The 14,741-nt window shown below is 46.6% G+C and overlaps 1 long non-coding RNA gene across 1 annotated transcript in view; it reads left to right on the plus strand.

Annotated features, from left to right (window-relative positions):
* Nucleotides 1–4,454: 4,454 nt before the first annotated feature.
* Nucleotides 4,455–14,741, plus strand: part of LOC142559530 (uncharacterized) — a 174,980-nt gene continuing 164,693 nt past the window's right edge. The window contains exon 1 of the long non-coding RNA XR_012823146.1: nucleotides 4,455–4,573. This is a non-coding gene — a long non-coding RNA (uncharacterized LOC142559530). The remainder of the gene's footprint in view (nucleotides 4,574–14,741) is intronic.

A 14,741-nucleotide genomic window follows, 5' to 3' on the forward strand; every position in this document is an offset into this window, starting at 1 on the left:
GATTAGAACTTCGAAACTTGCTTGCTGTGTAGATCCATCCGTTTCATTACGAGGTCGTCATCAATTGGCCTTCTCATGCTTAGCTTCACCCTCGCCAAATGACACTCAAAAATAAAAATAAGAAGCTTTACTGCTGCTCATCACCTCTAATGAAACTTAAGTAATAACTCGCGGCACTGTTCCTTTGGAAACCGGCAGCGTTAATGACTGTGCAGTGACCGGTATGATGACTTCACCAAGTGCAGTCAAGATGGCTGTCGTTAAAGAACCATACTGGACTTCCTGCGTTATATATATATATATATATATATATATATATATATATATATATATATATATATATATATATATATATATATATGTTAGTTAGCAGAATTAAAACGATGTCACAATGCAGCAGGAAAGTTACGAATAAGTGCTGCAAATAGACATGTTATTAGGAGGGCGTACGATCTCGATGTCGCTAACTGAAAGTTGTCAAAATTCGGCCGCCTTCTGAAGTATATATATATATATATATATATATATATATATATATATATATATATATATATATATATATATATATATATATATATATATATATATGTTAGTTATAGTAACGCGAAGAAAACAAGGTTTCTGATTTTATTGGTCCTATAGATCGTAAGAAGCCAACAAACATTGACACCAAGGATAGCATAGGGGAAGTTATCTGAAGTTCTTAATTGAGTTAAAGAAAGGAAAAAAATAAATGGGAGTTAAAGTAGATAAAAAAAAACTTGGCGCAGTTGGGATATGAATCCACGTCTTCGCATTACGCGTGCGGTGCTCTTATCAAATGTCCCACGCTATAAGTTCATTTGTACGTAAAGCTTTTACCGCGAAGCTGTTTATGCGGATCCTGTGTCTTTGTTGTCGGACTTCGCTAAAAAGGGGCCATGTGACCTAGCGAGAGAGGAACAGAAGAGTTCAACAGGGGGAAAGGGGTCGGAAGTGACCCCTTTCCCCTCTGAGAATGCTATCTTATGCGCGAATCTTATACGATTGTCACAGGGTGCACCTTCGACGATTGAGCCAGATGGGCATCGAATTCATCGACGATTGATTCCATCCCGCCGCGAAAGAAACAAATGCTATGCTGGAGGTTTGCGGCCAACGAACAGTGCTCAGCGATTGAAACGCGATACAAGGAGTGCGTAGCTGCCGTCACTTCTTGCCCCAGCAATAAGTGCCGACGCCACATCAGTAGTCAAACCAATCCAAGCAATCGTCAAAACGATTGGAGCGCCCGCATTTCCAGTGGTGGGCATTGCGCCCCATATAGGGAACTTTGGATTAGTGGTTCCGCAAATTCCATCCCACCTACATCTATGGGAAGGATACGAGTAGGGCGTACTCATGAGGAAGAAGCTGCCTACCGCAAAAGCGAACATGAGGTGAAAGAATGATGAGACGAAAGATTTAAAACATACACTACTTGCGAAGTTTGACTTTCATGGTGTAACACTTGCCGTAACTAACACAGCTTCGCTGTTCGACCATTTTTCACGGACTGTAAGGGGTGGGGATTTTTTTTTTAATGAAGGCAACTGGTCAATATTCCCACACATGCACTTGATAAGAGCATCGCACGATCAATGCCAAGAGGCGTGCTCGTATCCCACATTCGGCCAGTTATTTTTTTCATCCAACTTCATTCCCAATTATTTATCATGTCTGCAATTCAATTAATAATTGCAGATAATTTCCCCTATTGTGTCCTTAGTGTCATGGTTTGACACATTATTAGTATCTCTCTCTCTCCCTCCCCCTCTCCCCCTCTCTCTCTCTCTCTCTCTCTCTCTCTCTCTCTCTCTCTATATATATATATATATATATATATATATATATATATATATATATATATATATATATATATATATAATTAGGCTATCTTTAGTTATGTTCCAACACGTGAACGAAAGCATGGTCTACAATAGGCAGAGACGTGAGCAATACGAAAGGAAACACCCAGTTAACATTTAGCAATGATTACTCGTGACGTGTAGACTCGAATATGATAGGTTTCTTATGTAGTTAGTGGTTTTTCCATCTAACAATCGGTGCCATTTAGCGCTTTCTTCTGCGGTGGAGGTGGGGGGAGGGGGGGGGGCGAGGGAACAAGCGCAAGTGTTTAGCTTCTAGGACGGCTCGAAATTAATTTGGCTGTTTCCTTTCATTTCGCTCGCGGTAACGATTTTCTTCGAGTGAGGTTGTCATTAAATGCATTCGTTCTTTAGTGTCACATTCCTGCTACTGAATCGGCCCGCTCGATCTTGCTCATCCAACAATCTTAGGAGCTTCTCATCCCTAGCTCTCACACGCATTCCGTAACCCTTCCGCCGACGCTAAAATACAGTGCGGCTGCATGCGAGAGTCACCTACCGCTTGTGGCGCATGCCTGTTCATACCGTTGACACGGATGAAAGTCGAACTTGGTCGTCCTCCTCAGTCCTTTCTTGCTGCTGGCCTTGCTCTTTATTTCACCTCTGAAACTGTACTTAATAAAAAAAAATGTTGATTTGTAATATCCGTGCGGAGAACGTCGGTGAACGACTAACGAGTGTTATTGTTTAGTGGTGATTTCATATAAAGCCTGAGGATCACAATAAGTCAATTGATGTCCTACGAAGAGTTTAAGTAATATTTAAAAATTGCTGTTTTAAAATAAATGGGCGGTTCCTTCAGAGACATGCTGTCAGTGGTGGCGATCACGGGGTGACGGTGATTCGGGTAATTAGTCGCTAATTAACGAAATTCCATTAGCTCTCCGTACAACTTATATCAGCTTTTGGATCTGGAAAAATGCGGTTGCACGCGGAACCGTAGTCCAACGAATTTCGGCTATCAGAGCGCGCATAACCGAAATTAGGAAGCTGCAGTGAGCGCAAAACAGCGTTCCTTACGCCGACGGCCAGTGAGTAGTTTGCAGCCGGCGCGCTGCAACAGCGAGGAGCACAGAGCCGCAGTGCGCTAGCTGCCTGCTGTTGGGTGACGCAAGCAGTAGTCGTGCCTTCTAAACCAAGAGAGAACTCAGTGGCAGTGATAGCAACAAGTGAAGTTGACGCTCATCGAAAAGAATTGCGTTCTTGGACCGTGGAAATGCGCGGTATCTCAAGTGGAGCCGGGTCCCCCCCCCCCCCCCCCTCCCGCGTCCCGGTTCCTATAGCACTTATCGGATTCACGCGAGCTACATGCCTCGGTAATAGACTGCAAATAACTTCGGTGTTCGCGCATCTTGCGCGTGTGTGCGTAGGAGTGAGTGTGTGTGTGTGTGTATGTTTGCTTTACATTTATTTATATCTCACTCCCTTTCTTTCATCCGTAACCATCTTATATGGAGTACGATGGCGGGCATGTGGCTAAGGTCGCCTTTTTAGATATCATTAAACTCTCCCCCCCTCTCTCTCTCAATGTATTAGCGATGACAAGATTGCTAAACGTAGTGCACAAATGGCGGGAGAAACGTGTGATAAAGGCAAAGGTTATCACCCCTATTGACCTCTATAGGCTCGATCGAGAACGGGCGACGAAGTGATAAAAAAAAAGGGGGGGAAACTGCGAAGCAGGACAGGGGAAAGATGGAGCGAAGCAAGAGGCCCGGCAATGAGGAGCTCGCGGCCATTGAGTACAGCCAGGCGGAGACTGGGGCTTTCGGGGGGAAGCGGAAGGAGGAGAAATAGAGCGTCCCTCGGAAAGAGGGAGGTCGAATAAGGAGCTACAAATGCGATTAGGGAAGACGCTGTCCTCGACTAACGCTCCCGGGGGGGAAAACTGCTCCTGCCGGACACAATGCTTTTTTGGCTCGCCGTCCGTCCGTCCCTCCCCGTACCACGCCATCACCGCCGCCGTTACCTTCCCCTTTTCCCTCCCACGTCCCTGCTTCCAGCCACCCGCCGCCGCTGTTTGTCCCTCCGGAGTCCTCCTCATCTTGTTCTGTCTCGGTCGGTCCACTTCCTTCCATTGCCGGCCGCGGTATCGACGAGGGGCGCCGCCTTTTCTCCCGATCTTGTTCTCTTTTCCCCATCTTCCTCTCTCATTGCTTCTTGCGGGTTTTCTTTTGCATTCAATTTCTGGGCTTCCTCCTACTCCCCGGTGACCTTATCGCTATTTCAACACTTTCCTAGCACTTTATTTCGTCGTAAATTATGCGGTGTTTCCCGTGCTCGTACATTTTTTTTTGTCGGCCAACGCGACGTCGTTCTTCTTTAGGCTTCAAATCAGGCCTTGGTTTGCCTTCCGCTTGTCACGCGTCCGTCACTTTGTTTGGGCCTGCTGCGTTTTGTCCTTCAACCACACGCCGGACAACCTCTTCATCCTTTTCCTTCTTTGCACTCGCGCACATCCGTTTTTCCTTGCTCGTTTTGCGGGAGAGTTGACAACCGAGGCTCACTTTCTGTTGCTCGCTTCTTTGTTTCTTTTACTTTAGATTCCTACCATACACGACCGGGGAGGTGTCCAACCACGCCCATGTGTAAGTGGAAGTAATGTGGCGTCACCAACTGCCGCTTCGAACAGCGCGAACGTGAACTCCTGTCAAGGTGCGGTTTTGGTAAGTTGACACTCCCACCGTTGGCACTGCGCTACGCAGAAGGCGTCAGCGGGCCAGTCGTCGTCGCTTTTCGCTTTGCTGGCTCGACGTTGCATGTCGTTGACGAGTGGCGACCTACCGGCCCCGGCATCACGACTCTGAGCCGCAAGGTGGTTCTCAAATGTTTAGCAAAATGGTTCTCAAATGGGTCAAATCCTCACAGGTCGTTCGGAACAACCTTAATATGATTATTTCTTTATTATAAAGAAACAATGGCGCGTAATATAGCTGCGGTTTTCTTTTCTTCTCCTTCGCATTCGTCTTCCTAAGATTAATGACTCGAAATTATGCGAGCGTCGCAAACACATTTTTTTAATTTGAAAATTAGGAAGAATATACAAGGCAAACCGCACTAGAGAGAAGTATCAAAGTATGACACACATTATACCTACTTCCTGTTACACACTGATTGTTGGGTGATAATCCGTCTACTGACAAGGAACACATCAGAGTAAAGCCTGATTAGGACAGATAATCTACCTTCATTACACCCTGTGAAACTGGATTTTGTATCACATCGGCCATTTGTGTCATCGGCCACAGAAATACAACCGAGGTCAGTCGTCTTTAGACAAGCGGCACTACCACGAGTCGCATACGTCACGCGTGCACGCACGTGTGCGGAAGTGCAGCATAAATGCTCATTCCTTTAGGGCCTCCGCTAAGCGCAAATGCCATTATGAACTAATTCAATTTTTCGAAGTAAATTGCTTCAGAGAATTCGTAAAGTACTACTTATACACAAGCTGGAGACATGATAACTTGGGACTGTAATTAGAATATACGAGAAAACATATTTTTGTAACGTGGAAACTTCAAAACAAAGCCGTTTTCCAGCTGCCATATGAAGTCTGTCAGAGTGGCCGCGGGCGCTCCCAGCTGGAATAGAACGCTTCCTTCCCCCCGGGTCGTGCGCGCGCCGGAAGGCGGCGCGCTTCCTCCCAGCTTTCCTTCCGTGCGCGCGCGAGATTGAGCCGCCATCGACCGCTCACCTTTGCACGCTTTCACTTGCACATTCCGTATACGGCGCGCGGTGACCACGTTATCGTCCCCGGATTTGATACGGAACATGACGGCGACGGAAGAAATGCGCATGGAAAGTCCATATAATCGCTATTGCAATAAAGATCGTCTGCAGTTTAAGGTAAGCACTCTATTCCAATGCTCTTCCAGGATTGGTCGGCTGATAAGAAATGAATAGAATCGAGCGAAAACAATCGTTACAATATGCCGGCCCAAGTTTCGAGGAGTGCAGGCTTCTCCAGGATGCTCGACGAATACACGTCGGCCCTTGACGAAACGTTGGCTCATACATGAGGATTTCTGTGTTGGTCAGTTGTCGACTGGCCACTTCAAGTCTCCGTGTTCATGTGAATCCGTTGTCTTGTTTGTATTTGTATTTCTATTGCATTTCTATTGTATTTCTATTGATATGGAAGGTGCTCCGCCGACGACAGTCGATTGGATGCTGCCGTATACTGTGATCAGCGTAAACAAATGATGACGCGTTTTTCTGCATGCGCCGCGTAATGAGTAAGAAATCCTAAATACAGCGTGAGCAATGGCACGACAACAAAGAAAGCCACACAGGCAAGCATCGCATGTTCTTACGACACTTATACGCACGTCACACGTCACAAGCTCCTAGCTTTGTCGTCACAAGCGCGTGCGACACATGAACACGAATCGCAAGCGCTTGTGACGTTTCTTTTGGTTGTGCCTTTGCGCTATAGTTATGTCTTCAGGCAAGCACTAACTCGTCCAACCACATTTCCTCATGCAAGTATATTTCTCATATGTAGAGTAGGCTCGTCCCTTCTTTTCTGTCTTCCTTCAGTCCTTTGCAATGTTGAAATGCTTACTGCCAACATTTTGAAAGCATCTGTGACGTGTGTCCGTTTGTCTTTATTAGTGATACGGTTCCTGTACTATAATTATAGATTTAAGCAAGCGCGTACTGGGTGAGCAACATGCTCTTGATCATGAAAGGTTTTTCTCGTCCTTGTCATCCCTGTCAGTGCAGCGATTCTATAGCGGCGATTGATCTTACGCGTGGCCTGAGCCCTACGACCTTTGCGGGTAACTCAAAGCTCACCTATACAGTTATGTGTACAAAGTCATCGACTGACTCGTTTACAGAGAAACCAGCGTGTAAAGGATGCCAACCATTAATTCGATGTTCTTCTCTACGACGCAATAATTTGCTCCTCTCGAGACTTCACGCGACAAAGGTGGGTCAGCGTTGAAACTGGTCAACCGGATCTTTAAAAACTAAAAACAAAAAGAAAGAAGCCCCGCAGGCATCCTCGAGAACAATTTAGTAAGGTAATATTTGTTGGGCCGGTGCCAAATATACTTCCAGCGCAAGGCCTGTAAGGCCAAACACGGACAGCACCGTCCGTGTTGTTTTGATGCGAAGCATTCTTGTGCGAGTCCACCCTATTTTTCTCCCGTATCAGGCCGTTATCGCTGGCCGATCCCGAAGATAGTGCAGCCTGGAAATAGGTGCCACTAGGGCTACGGAACATCTGCTACTGGGTGTGGGCCACTGAGTACTTGCAAGTGCATATAGGCCGTTCTTAAACTCCTTGACGACAACTTGGGCATGTGCGGCAGAATGTATGCTGCTGTGTATGTGCCGCCATTCACTGAACCTCTTCGACGCCAACTTGGCTCACTGGGCATCGCCACAACAAATAGCACCGTCGTAGGGGCATCTAAAACGTCGTGTTTCACGTTATGCATATGCAAACTTAGGTCTGTCTCGATATTTTTTTATTGTACACGGCTGGCGAGCTCAAAGTACACCTTCGATGAGGGAAGCCGTAGTTGAAAGCAATTATTTAATTCCGGCTACCTCATGCGCAGCGATACATCAGACACGAGCATTTGGCAGCTATATCTATTAACCCTGTAATGCCCAACGTATCATTTCTTGTCTCTGTCCATGTTTAGTCTTGAACTATAAATGGATTCAGGAGAAAAACTTTGTTTGCAGACAGGCGTCGTTACCTTGTCATACGAACTTTACCACCATATTAATGCTCAATGTTCCGCTGGCGGCGACGAGCGTAAGGAAGGCACCTACGAGATAACGTAACTTTGGTCGCACTTTGCTCTTCGTGCTGTAAAATGCATCGGTGGTTTGTCGTCGTAAACTGAAGGATCTGCGAGAACTGTCGCAAAACCATAGCTTAAAAGAGTTGCGTTAGCTAATGCTGATTTTCAGAACCTCTTCTGGGGAGCAGCTAAAATTAATCGTAACGTGAATTGGCAGGCCGGTGATGTTTATGAGCTCGCTCGTGATCGGCGTCTAGTTTGAAATCGACAACACCAGAAAACACGCATGCCCTTTTTCCGATTGCGGGAATTCAAGCATCCTCGACGGATTTTCAGACTGTTTCGTGCTGTCATGGCTTCACCTGCCTCTGTCTACTAACTGAAGCGGTATTCAAGATCGATCACTTTCGAAGCTACCACTTTCAGTGGGCGCAGGTTAGCTAAACCAAAATGCCCGTTGCTCCAGTGAAGCGTCGCAACAGAAGCCTTGTATCCACACAGCAGAAGCCACCAAGTATCCCACAGACCGATACATTGAGGATACGACCCCCGTGTGGTGCAAGGCGTTATTAGCCGCTTGCAAGCTCACACGAAGTTGTAAGGTTCGGTAGAAACAAAATAACACATCAACAACAAAAAGCGCAACACCACGCTGAACGTGGGAAGCCTATTACAACTCGAGAGGCTACCGGATGTTCTTCCTTCAGATGAGATATTTGGAGAGTTGGAGGCGCCCACGAAAGGGAAAAATAAAGGCATCTCTTGAACGCATACACGGACTTGTAAATTAGTAAGTGTTATCGTAACAGTTGTTACGAACTGCATGAAGTGCGTTACGTTTATAACTAAGGGTGGAAGTTTGGAAGTACGAATCTAATATTACTATAACTATTCTTATTCGAAAATGAACTATTCACTGTTTTCGAATATCGAGACTAGCGGAAAAGCGAAAGTCGGGTCGCTGTCATCTTATGCTAAACAAAGTCTAGGAAATTACCTGAAGTGAAAATACGACGTAGTTTTTTTGAAGCCACGCTGAAACAAAATGGGTGTAATACAAACTTTGTGGTTTCGTGGCTGAAGCCTGCATTACAACCTGTGATATTTTTTTGTAGTCTGTCATATAGTTTTATGGCTGTCTAGTCGTGTTGTTGCAGTTTTTTTTTTTTTACGCTACAACCAGCGACGCTTTCCTTGCAACGGGCCCTACGGCTCAAAGGTAGTCTACTGCTCATATTTCCTTCAGCAGCGTTATTTTGTTTTTCTTTCTTCCACAACTTCTCGTGTTTCTTCGACAACCACTTATTTAGCGTCTTTTGGAAAACTAATCATACGGCAGCCATTAATTCTTGGAAAGCTAGTATGAAACGCGACTCTTAAGATGTTGAAAGGCACTATTTCTGTCGTTTTTAATACACGATTATTAATCTTGTGTTTTGAACTTATCATAATTGTCCGTGATAATTAGCTGTCTTTCTTCACTGGTCAGTGCAAGCGTGGTACCTAACTATGTGGAAATAACGATTCCGGTTGTAAATATATGCGTCTGCAGTTGATTATTCGATATTCGATACTTGCTATTCATATTCGAATCGTATTAAAAAAAACTTTGTATTCGCGCACCTGTATTTAGAACATGACGCATTAAAGAATGCTTTCAGCTAGCATAAATTTACGCGTGCTTATGAGCGTAGCGCGCTCTGGCTAAAGGGCACTGGCGGGAGCCGTCCATAAAAGACTCAAACTTTCAATTGAGTCCGATGCAGTATCGATCATGCACCATGCCTTGCAGCGGGGGCGGTAACAAGCCGAGAAACATGTCTGCAGGTGTAACGTATCTAGCGCATCAGAGCCGCAACATAGTGTTTCTATTCTGTCGGGTTGACTACATCCGATAGGTACACATGTGACGCCGAACCTATAGATTGGTGATTGCGAACTGCCACGAACGGGTAACTGCAGCGTGCCTCGATGAACCCCAGGTGTTGGCAAGCAGCCTTTACGTGCACTTTACACCTTTAACGTTTGCGCACTCACTCCCAAATTACCGCTGCGTTATGCACGGGCTTTTTTACAGCACGTGTCCTTTAGTTGGCGTACCTCATTCACGACGCATGCCCAGAGTAACCGCAAGAGGGAGAGAGAGAGGGATATAAGGAAGGCAGGGATGTTAACCAGTGAAGAGTCCGGTTGGCTACCCTACGCTGGGGGAAGGGCGAAGGGGAAGAGAGAGAAGAGGCAGAGCGACGGTATAGAGACGTGCACGGAGCGTATTTGAGTCAAAGCCGTTCGTGCAGACCAGACGTTCTCAGAAAGCACAAAAGTGCCTTCACTGCCTTCTGAGCCGATGATCCGAGGGGATGGTGCACTAGTGCTGTCTGTCCAATCGTGGGACGGTCATCCAGTGTCCTCAATGTGTTCGACAAAGATTGTCTTTCGGCTTGAAATTGAGGACAGTGGCACATTAAGGGGTCAATGTTCTCCGCCGATAAAGGCAGGGGACTCGCCCACGTGAACAATCACTCCATGTCACATAACCGTGTTTGCTATGCATGTCCCTACGGAAGCAGCAGCGACCCTGCACGACATCTAAATGTCCGTTTTGTCAATGATGGATAGATGAGGTGCACTGAACTATGACATGCTCCTTTTTTTGTGAAGTATGCTCAAAACTGCAATTTTTTTTGGTTATCTGTCATGGCGGAATTATAATGACTCGCATTCAAGGCGAGAACGTCAGTGAGCCGTTTTAACGCGATAGCGTTAAGGAGCTCGTGTCGCAGAAAAGCCGGTGTCGTCGGTGTCGGCGGCGTCGGTCGTGAGAGAAAAATCCCGGAAGGCAATTCATAAATAAAAACAACTTGCAAGATGGGCTGGGTGGGAATCGAACCGCGGTTTCCGGAGTGTGAGATGGAGACGCTACTACTCAGCCATGAGGTCGATGGTTCAAATCGCGACAAAAGCGCCTCTAGTGAAGGCGGTGTGGCCTTAGAAACGTGCCGTAGAAAGTTATACTGCGGTGTATATCGGTAATTATGGGCATGTAAATTACAGAAGTCGCAGTTAAACGAGTAGCGAAATACGTTTCCGCTACATTTCTTCTGCGCTTGGCGCACACGCAGAGCCGTCTTGCGGCAAACACAGTAGACCCCCTCCTCGCCATGTACGGCGCTGCCTCAACAGGTAGCATGCCACTCGCCCGCTTCTCTCCTTCGTCTCGTTTGAGCGCATTGGGGCCGTGCGGGGACCGGTGCGAGGATGCCCCAATACGCTTGCGTTTAATAAGTTTTCTCGCTCTCTCCCCTTCCAACTTCCAGCGCGCGTCGCTCGAACCCTCGTGTTTAGGCGATGCGGCTCCTCTTTCCGCTCACAGCGTGACGTTCGGATATCTAGAACATTTACGGACGCTACACGTGTGGGCTGGTTTGCATATGGCTACTGCTATGAACGCAATTTCGACCAACCGCAATACGTATATAGATCTCGCGTTCCATAACCAGGGCACGGTTAAAGAGGTTAAGTACTGCAGTTGCCATTTCACAGACCACAAGGCGATGCTTCTTGCGGTCGGGCGGAAGAAGCCAGCAGAAGGGCAACAAGTCGAAGGGGAGCAAGAACACGGAATAGAACTCGGACCAAAGAATGTACCAATTGACGAATTCAGAGGGGACGCCAACGCGGATGATGTTGATACGGGTGCTGTTGACACTATCGCAATCTTAGTGTGATGAAAGTGCTCTTGAAGACAGGGAACGACATTCATTCAGGTGGGCCATGTCAGAAGAGCGATTTGAAGGAGTCCACAATGACTTACACTACGATGAGTGAAAATGCCAGTGTGGTGTGTGTCTAATGTGTGTGCTGAGTGACCGAGATACTCAGTGCGTGTGAACGCTAAAGGAACAGGGGAGCAAGAAACGTTGTAGTGTGCACCACACAGTGCGGTAATGTAGATTGTGAGAAGCACTTGTTAGAACAAATAATTCGAAAAAAATCTGTGCTGTGGACTTAGAAGTGTTGTATATGAAAACTGTGTCTTTGTGTGACTCAAGAGCATGCCGAGCGAATGAGTTCCACGGGGAGCTATGACGCTATCGCGTTCCACTCTTGAAGGCGAAGCTTAAGCGTCCTCCACTTTTTCCTTGTGGCACCATGATCCGCGTTAGGCGAAATCCAATCCGTCACGGCGCCTCCCTGCGGCATTTCCTTGCATGTCTTCGAGGCGTAAACTTCCCCGCGATTAAAATGTGTACGCGAAAGTGAGAACGGCTCGAGTCAGGCACCGTTACTTACCTCCTCGCTTCGTGCATGCAGTCTTTGACGTGGCGAGTGCGTAGTGCGCATGCAGTATACATATGCGCTTTTTCCCGGGACTGCGGCTCGCGCTGTCGTGAGGGAATGAGATTTGACGACCGGCACTTAGATGGATCGGGCTCTTCTTTCGCCCTCCTCAGCAGCCCGTCTCCCATCTAGTTCATCTCACTGCCTGGCCGAATGAACGATCGACAAAACGCGTAAAAAACAGAGAAAAAGAAAAGAAGAAGAAAAAATAAGCAGACAGTATGCAGGCAGAATCAGGAACGACGGCACATATTTGCCGGCTGCACCTGGGGTCGTTGTTCCGGTGGCATCCCGGGCACTTTGCTTCATTGCTCCATCCGACGTCGCTTTCTTCTCCCCCCTGCTCTGCTCCCGACCGGCGGGCCGGCTGCCTATGTCTGTGCAGGCACTCCGTGACGGCCATTCGCACTACCATGCCGTTCCGATTGGGTACAGTGGGACGGAGGCCCAAAATCAGCTCCCGTATGCCCAGTACGACGTCGCATAACGTGGCGCCAGTAGTGAGTGTAGGCGTCAGATGTTTTCATCGTCGCGTAGACTTCGCCATGGAAGGTGATGACTTGCATGTCTATTCGCAGAAATTGTGGAACTTCCCAACCAACTGAAACGTCCTGTGTGGCATGACGATAATTGGATTTGTTTTCCGCGTAATGGAATGTATATAGATTTCACGTAAACGCCATATAATTTCCAAAAGAAATGTGTGCAACACTGAAGAAATTCTTGTCGTGCGTGCGGAGCGTTTCTGCAGAGTTTGCTGGCTTTATTTTGGCACTTTTGGCTTTTGGCTGTCTTGGAACTTCTTTTTCACGGTGTTTCCAGTGATCCGCGTCCCATCGCAGAAACTGCTTAAAGTGTTGCTCCCTTCTTATGTTTTCATTTTTCTTTTCGTTTCATTGGTCTTAATACACATCTTTGTTAAACTGCTTTATAAATTGAATTCATACATTTGGAACAATTCATAGCATTTAGAGCACAGAGAGAGAGAAGGGTGGAAGCAAAGTCAGGGAGGTTAACCAGAATGAGTCAAATGTGCTACCCTACACGTGGGAAGGGGATGAAGAGGTGATAGATAGATAGATAGATGGATATATATATATATATATATATATATATATATATATATATAGATAGATAGATAGATAGATAGATAGATAGATAGATAGATAGATAGATAGATATATAGATAGATAGATAGGTAGATAGATCATAGATAGACAGATAGATAGATAGATAGATAGATAGATAGATAGACAGATAGACAGATAGATAGATAGATAGATAGATAGATAGATAGATAGATAGATAGATAGATAGATAGATAGATAGCGAAAATTTGAGTCTATATCGCGCTTTCACATGGACTAAGTTAGGTGCAGGATGTCTACAGTCGGGCACTGAAGTCTTTTGCCTTCAGGTAGCGAAGAAGCGCTCGAATGGCTTTCTGGGGTAATGAACTGTGAGGCCATACTCCCAAGGTCTTTGCTTCTGTGAATGGCCTATCGTCCAGTCTATTCAAGGTACACTGGCGAGTCTGGCGTTGGTTATCAAAGCGAGAACAGTGGCACAGAAGATGACTGATGGTATCTTCACACTTGCACTTGGCGCACATTGGTGAGTCCGCCATGCCAATACGATAGCTGTAGGTGTTAGTGAAAGCTACCACTACCCACAGCCGACACAGCACTGTTGCGTCACGCCGTGAAAGGCTTGCTGGTAATTTCAATTCCAGTGATGGCTCTAGGCTGCATAAACGACAGTTAGAGTTCTGTAGTGTATGCCACTAACTGAACCTTATGGTACGAGCGAGACTGCGAAGCTATCGTGCAGCGTCTATTCTCGATAAAGGTATAAGGAGTGTCGGTATAAGGAGAGCCTGGACACGTCGAGCAGGCGTCATCGGCGACGGGATTATCAACAATGCCACAATGCTCCGGCAGCCACTGAAATATTATATTATGTCCTCGTTCACAAGCGCAATGGCAAATTCGTTCATTTGGAACACCAGCTGTTCGTAATTACCATGTCGTAAGCCTCCAAAGCTTTGGAGGGCTGCTTTTGAATCACAAAGTATTGCCCATTTGCTAGGCGTTTTTTTCCCCCAATGCATTCGACAGCACCGCGAAGAGCAGCCAGTTCGGAACCTGTAGATGTTGTTACGTCTGAAGTCTTAAACTTGATGACGACCGATTGAGATGGTATAACAATGGCGCCCGTCGAACTTTCCGAGACCGAACCATCCCTGTAAACATTGATTTGGTTAGCGTATGAACAATGCAAAAGTTCCAAGGTGATCTGCTTGAGAGCCGCGGTGGTCAGGCTAGCCTTCGCAATTCCTGGAACAGCAAGGTACACAGGAGGCTTTTTCAAGCACTACAAAGGGAATGGCGTTCTTCCTGCGGGCGAGTATATCAATGACATAGAGTGCTGGTTAGCCGCAATTGATCTGGAAAACGCCGCCTTGGGTCTTTTCAGGCAAGCGAGCGAGACAGTGGTCAGGGACTCTGGATATATGGCGAACATGCGCCCTTAGTGCGTCGATAGCAATATATAGAAAACACGGGGAATGCGGGAGATGGAAATTCAAGACGATGAGCAAAACGTGAACAAGGTGAATGCAGCAGCCAACGTTTCGACAAGTGGAGTTGCCTTCTTCAAGGCGGTGAAGAAGAAGACAAGTCCACTTGTCGAAACGTTGGCTCCTGCATTCACCTTGTTCACGTTTTGC

Source organism: Dermacentor variabilis, chromosome 10 (genome assembly GCF_050947875.1).
Source record: "Dermacentor variabilis isolate Ectoservices chromosome 10, ASM5094787v1, whole genome shotgun sequence".
Taxonomy (NCBI): domain Eukaryota; kingdom Metazoa; phylum Arthropoda; class Arachnida; order Ixodida; family Ixodidae; genus Dermacentor; species Dermacentor variabilis.